A 7,611-nucleotide genomic window follows, 5' to 3' on the forward strand; every position below is an offset into this window, starting at 1 on the left:
GAGAGAAAGCACAAGCTTTTGCTTTGTGAGAAAAGGAGGTAAGAAGGAAAAATTAAAAACCCACAAAACTTTCAATGTCAGTTGCAATCTTCTGAGACTGAAATTCAAAATTGTTTGTGCCCTACCTGGTAGAAGAAAAAAAATCCTCCTTTCTTTTTATCATTTTTTCCATCACTTAGAAACAAAAAAAGAATGACTCATGAAAGCTTATATAAACAAATAACTGTGATTTCTATTTGCTGTGAGATACTTAGACATGCAGACGCCAGAATGGAAACACGGACAGCAAAATTCAGTGGGTAGAGGTCTTTTGCCTCTTTTTAAAAATTTCTCTCCATCGACCTTTCAACTCTGCCTCTGTTATCATCTATCTTCTTCCCAACTGTGCAACCTTAGGCAACTTAATCAGCCCCTCTGGGGCTCAGTTTTCATGTGGGTGAAATGAAAGGGTTTTGGTGAGAATTAAATGGGGTTGTGTAGCACTGAGAGGTTTGGTTCTGGAAAAGTCACTCACCTCCCACTTGGCAACAAAAATCGAACCCCATGTTAAAAAGTGAGACATTGGATTTTTTTTAATGGCAGGAGGGAGTTCCAAGCTAGGTTGAATTTGGAAAACCAGGGAGAATGCTCACCTACTGAAACTGTTCTTGGAAACCATCATAGTGCTTTGGAGTCTGCATGCACGCCACGCAGAAAACAGCCCGGATGTCTCTGCTTTGGGTTTGCAGATCCGCAAATGCACATCCCCCCCAATGCCAGGAAACACAGCATTAGAGCCACTCCACCCCAAGTGTGAATCTCAGCGCCAACACTTGGTTGTGGGCCAACGCATTTAACCACATGAAACCCCCCTTCCTTGTTAGTAAAATAGAGAAAAATAGAATTATCTTGAAGGGCAGGTGTGAGAAAAGCGTACGAAAATGCACAGAAACTGCTCTGAACATAGAAGATGTGCACTAAATATTCACCCCTCCTTTTCTCCTTCATTAGCCTCAATATATTACCATCTAGAAAGTTCTGTTCCTTCCTGGTTTAGAGGATTTAAAGTAAAGCAAAACGGGGACTTCTCTGGCGGTCCAGTGGTTAAGACTTCGCCTTCCAATGCAGGGGGTGCAGGTTCAATCCCTGGTCGGGGAGCTAAGATCCCACATGCCTTTCAACCAAAAAACCAAAACATAAAACAGAAGCAATATTGTAACAAATCAATAAAGACTTTAAAAATGGTCCACATCAAAAAGAATATGTTTTAAAAAAATAAATTAAATAAAGCCAAAAAAACCCCACAAAGTCTTATAGGTACCAAAACCCACCCTCCACAGAGCTTTGGAATTTCGGTGGCTAGTGTTGAGTCAGGGTGATTGGCATGCAGCCTAGACTTTGAGAGCTCCTGCCTTAGATCTCATCAACTCTAGAGGTTCTTATACCCAGCTGCACAGTAGAATCAGGTGGGATGCTTTTGCCAAAAATCCATGCCTAAACTTCATTTCCAGGGGTTCTGATTTAATTATCTAGGTGGGCCGGGTTGCCATACTCTGCGAACTGTTACTAACCCATCCTCATTTTACATACGAGGAGCCTGGGGCTTAAAAAGAGGAAGCGACCCACCCAAGCAGTTAGCTGAAAAATCCAGGATTCCAACCCAGGTCTAAAGGATTCCAACATCTGTACTCTTTTAACTGCCCTATCAACCCAAAATCATGCTAAAAGGTACTTTCTAATCTCCAAGAGAATTCAAAAGTTGGGAAAGTTAAAGTATCAATAGCAAAATGTAGAGCATGATTTTCCTTGGGAGGTCAGTCTTTTATCCCAGACTCAGAATACCTGGGGGAAAGACTTTCCATATAATGTGAGATTAGCATAGATCCTTTCAGTTGCAGGGGCAGAAACCCAACTCAGATTGGCTCAACAACAGCAAGAGATATTGAGCCCCGACTTTAGGCATGCCTGACTCCACCAGTATGCGATGCTGTCAGAGCTCTATCTTTCTCCATCCCTCCGCTCTGTTTCACACTGTGTTTAGCCCACATATATTTTTTCATATTTCCAACTGGCTCCTTCCGTTTGGTGGGGTAGTTGCCATCTGGCAGCCTTGAGCCTATATTGCTTCATCTTAGAAAAACCAGCTAAAGTTATGGCTTCTTGCTCACACAGTGAGACCATGTAGTGAAGACATAGCAAAAACCAGGGAAGGATTCTGATTGGTCCTCCTTGGACCAATCACTGTGCCTGGGAGGGATGGGGTGCTCTGATTGGCCAAGTTTGGATTAGCATCCTTATAGAGGTTTCCATTCTTATCGTATAAGACAAGGAACAACCCATCAGGGCATAGGAGTGTGGCATTGCCAAAAAAGGAAAACGTCCCTATGTAGATGAAAACTACAAGTGCATGCATGCTATAATCCATGACCTTGAATTCCAGCCTTGGGGCTTGATGGCATTATTAAAATGAAAACTTCATCCCAGACATGAACTGAGTAATACTAGAATACTTCATTTCTTCTCCAAACTTTTCTCTTCACGTCGTGTGCTAGTAAAATTGGGGAAGAAACACTGCATGTAAGACTCCAAAGCATCAATGAAATTTAATTTTCTCGACATAACCATGACCGTAGCCATTAAGAGTAAGTATTCTCTCCATCTGGGAAAGTGCTAAGCTAATTTTTGAAACCCTGAAGAAATGAAGACCACAGACATTGCCCATCTCGAAATCGCTCTTTTTTAGTTTGACTGTCTGCTGAGCTAATGACCCACTGACTGGGTTTTAGGCTTTTGAAAGCTGAGTTCTAACATCAAACTTTCATCTCAGAGATAGCAGCCTGTCTCTAATGAATTTTTTATTTGTTTACTCATTGCTTCTCCTGGATATAAAAGTAACACTCCTCTTTTTAATATTAAAAATAAAACTTTAAATCAGGGCCTAATCCAATGCCAAACTGTTTAAATTCACTACCTCCAAGACCGCTTCGCTTCTGGAGAAATCATGCTCTGAAATAAAGGAGGATGGTACTATGGGGAACGAGTGACATGCCATATGTATGTTCTTCTTTTTTTTTTAAGCCTTTTGTGAGCATAGCGGTAAATGATTCATGTGAAACTGTGCACCGTACATCATGTGAGTTCCAGGAACACGTCCACCAAACAGCTGTGCTCCTTACCTCGGGAGGGGCTGCTCTCATAGGCTCTCTCTCTCCATCACTCTCCTCTCTGTCCTGTAAGCCTGGTGTGTTGACTCTTGGGGATTTGGAAACCATCAATAAGAGACAGTGCCACGCAAAGACGTTGGGAGTAGGGGTGGTGTCCAGATGCCACTCAAGGGAAGCCTTGCACCCAGGGGCTGCTCAGAAGGCCAGGAGTGCATTCAGCCAAACTTCTGGATGTTGTTTACTTGTCTTCCACACACAGAGTGGGAAAAACAAAATATAATAAATAAAATACAGTTGGATGCAAGAAGACCCACCAGGATATAGGATTGACTGTAAGAATAGGAAGCAGATCAGTGATGACCTAGGGCCAGGGTGGGGATGGGGGTAGAACAGGGAAGGACTACAGAAGGCCACCAGGAAACCCTCGGGGGTTCACTATTTTGATCTGGGTGATGGTTTCAGTGCTATATACATATGTCCGAACTCATTAAATTGTATACTTTGAGTGTAGTATGTAATTAAATTTGTTTTTCTCCTGTTAATCTGCCTTATTTCATTTTTGTTATTAGACCAGCCACAGGACCTAGAAGGGTAGAAAGAAAATGTTTCCTTCCCAACACAGGAAAGGCAACACTTAGAGTCACTGTGTTTATTTGTTCACAGAAGCGGTGATCCCACACTGGCAAACCATGACCCTCCACTGTCCCATCCTGTGTGTAAGCCAGAATGACCATTGATAGGTGAAAAGGAAGACTCTTCAAATAATTATTTATTGGGTTACAGGAAAGCCCAAGCAAACTTTTTGGCCAACCCATGCTCTGCAGATGCCCTACTATGAACTTTTCACCTATTTTCTACAAGTACCGATTTCATAACACCTGCGAGATGATAACCGGATTTGTAATCTTATCAGGGTCCATGGCACTTGCTCGGAGTCTGACTGATCTGGTATCGAAGCCTGGGTCTCCCACTATATCTCTGGGTGACCCTAGGGATGTCACCTGACATTCAGGAACCAAAGTTTCCTCATATGATAAAAATGGGATAAGTGAAACCACACCCCGCCACAGGCTATGAAGAGAAGTAAATGATACAATTAGTAAAATCCATAGCGCTATGCTTCTCACGCATCCGGGGTACAAGAAAGCCTATCGTTGTTATTGCCATTATGATTATTCTTGTTCCAGGTACTTTCTACAGCCTGACGAATTTGGTGGGTTTGGGGGAAAGGGCTCCTGCAGGAAGAAGATGGTCTTGACATTCTTGCCTTCAGAGGGGGAAAGGGCAAGTTCAGGACTTTTGAGTGATCTAACTCAACAGATATGTACATTTTTCTGACTCCCTGGCATGGCTCTCCACTGGGACAATGTTTCTCTACTAACAGATTTCCAAATGTAACGGGGAAAAAGAAAAAAAATGTATATATTGTTGTTAAAAAAAAAAAAGAAAGACTTCATTGAAAGCCTGGGGGCATTTCAGAACCAATGTAATCAAATCCATGTCTCTGCTTGAGAATGAGAGTATTTGAGATGTAGTGTGGGTTGGGTAGGTGGGAGTGCGGACAGAGTAAAACACCGTGAACTTGAAGAGCTATGCGTGTCTCTTGTACCGCTTTCATGTCTCACCTTGAGGCACTCTCCTTAAATCCCAGGGCCATACATTTTTCTGAACCTCTCTCCTTGGCTGATGCCCCAGTAGTATGACACTGACTGCTTAATGTCCAGCTGACCAATGAGGATAAAAATCATCTACATAAACTCACCACATCTGATCTGCCACTTGCCTCTATGAAACTCAGTTTCCTTATCTGAACAATGGGCAGAGTAATGAAACATACGTCATAAGGTTGTTTAGAGAAAGAAATGAGACCCTGCCTAGGGAAAGGTAGGTTGTGCTTGACACAAAACTGTATCCTTTAGCCATTATTATTATCAGGAGAGAGAAAAAATTCTCTGGAGAACTCACATGATAAAAGAATCCACTTCTCAGAAGGAGAATGCTCCTATACTGTTGGTGGGAATGTAAATTGGTGCAGCCACTATAGAGAACAGCATGGAGGTCCCTCAAAAAACTAAAAATAGAGTTGCCATATGATCCAGCAATCCCACTCATGGGCATATATCCAGACAAAACTATAATTCAAAAAGATACATGCACCCCTATGTTCATAGCAGCACTATTTACAATAGCCGAGACATGGAAACAACCTAAGGGTCCACTGACAGATGAATGGATAAAGATGTGGTACATAAATACAATGGAATCCTACTCAGCCATAAAAAAGAATGAAATAATGCCATTTGCAGCTACATGGATGGACCTGGAGATGATCATACTAAGCAAAGTAAGTCAGAAAGAGAAAAACAAATACCATATGATATCACTCATATATGGAATCTAAATATGACACAAATGAACCTGTGTTTGAAACAAAAACAGACTCACAGACATAGAGAACAGATGGGTGGTTGCCAAGGGGAAGGGGGTGGAGGAGGATTAGATTGGGAGTTTAGGGTTAGCAGATGTAAACCGGTATATATATAATAGATGAACAACAAGGTCCTACTGTATAGCACAGGGAACTATATTCAGTATCCTGTAATAAACCATAATGAAAAAGAATTTTTTTTAAAGTGGGGAAAAAAAGAATCTACTTCTCAGAACCCATTTTGATGAGACTTTGATAGAGACCTGAGTCAAAATTAAGAATAAGAAGTACACATTTTCCAAATTACTTTGAATTGCCCAAAGATATCTGTTATTGTACTGATGGATAAATATAACCAAAAATGTGTGTGAATGTGTGTGTGTGTGTGTGTGTGTGTGTGTGTGTGTTGAGTGACATTGAGAGATTTCTCACACAAAGTAGATACGATTGAACTGAAACTCAATCTAAATAATTTCCAAAACTCCTACAGTCCAATCAATTGCCATATTCTACAAATCAAACTCAAACTGGATATTGTGTTCAGCTTCTAATGTCTTGACCATTTTCTCAAATCTAATTTAGCTATTAAGAATAAAATAAAGAAACATGCAAGTAAATTAATTAAATAAGCAAAGCTAAAAAAAAAAAAAAAAAAAAAATAAGCAAAGCTCTCGGTGACTAAGATTTCTTCCAAAGGAACATTATAAGTTATACCAGATGACACTCTCCAGTCTTTGTCTTATAAATATTCATTCATTCAATAATTTTTTAATGAAGCACCTACAATTAAAAGTCCGATATGGTACTCATGCCTCTTAAAAACCTGGCCCCATTTAACCCCTTCTTCCTCTCTCATGAGTCCCAGGATTCAGTTGTACCAAATAACTTAATTCACCAAATATTCCAAGGCTTACTTTCACCCATATGCCCAATTTCTTTTGCCTACAGGGTAAATTCTTACACACTGTTAAATTCTCAACTTTGAACTATTGAAAGGAAAATAGCTTAAGTGACTCAAATAGAGCAAAAGACTTGACTCGGCTAATATGCTTCAGGGACCATCTGAACTTGGTAACTCAAGGCAAGGTTGGAATTCTATAGGGTGAGGACAAGGGAGGGGTACATGACTTCAGGAACAGATTGGACATGTAACAGTTTTCACCTTTAACTTCTGTACAGGTATGGTTGGAAAAGTTAGAGACTCTTCCATTTTATCATGCCTCTTGTGCAAGAGTGTTAGTGATCCCATTCTGATAACTATCCAACAGTGCATTAAAGACATTGCAAGCCTTGAGATCTGTCAGTCAAGTTCAGGAAGAGGAGAGGTGGAAAAAATAAGGAGGAGAAAAGATTCAAGGGTCAAAGTCAAGGGGAACTGGACATGCTCTATTGTGCCTATTTTGTTTTACAGTTCTCCTCTTGGTTAAGTTTAACACGTTTCATTGTTGACTAAATGGGTTAGGAGAGAAAACAAGGTTACAGGGATGTATAGGACTCAGGAACAGACCAGAGTTGGTTGAAGGGGCTGTTTGTTCTTTGATCTTTAATTCCTTAATCATAGCGTGGATCATCTGTTTGGACAGGGCAATACTGTTGATCTTAATTAATCATGATGGAATACACTTGAGGAGGGCTATTTCTAGCAGGAGAAAAAGAAAAAAAAAAAGATCCCTAGCCCTTGGGGGAAAAAAAATGCACATCCAGGACTATAGCCCTCTTGGGACTATCCAGGAAAAAATATCCCGTCCTCAGCCACCTAAAGCTGATCCATGAGTCCAAGAAGCCAAGACCATGTTGTTCATTTGACAAATGTTCTGGTTGGCTTCACAGATGGTTTGATTCAACAAAAAAGATATCAGAAAGTTTTCTGGGAATGTACGCAAAGCAATCATCACTGATGACGTTTGCATGTGTCTCCCGTAGATGCCAGGAGGTTGTCTAATGTCGGTTGATGATGGGAAACTGCCTTCTTGTGTCCCTGCATTTCTCAAGCAAGTATGTCAACATTTGTACTGGCAATCTTGGTAGCTTGTGTGACTT

This window comes from Eschrichtius robustus, chromosome 16, assembly GCF_028021215.1.
Source record: "Eschrichtius robustus isolate mEscRob2 chromosome 16, mEscRob2.pri, whole genome shotgun sequence".
NCBI classification, from domain to species: domain Eukaryota; kingdom Metazoa; phylum Chordata; class Mammalia; order Artiodactyla; family Eschrichtiidae; genus Eschrichtius; species Eschrichtius robustus.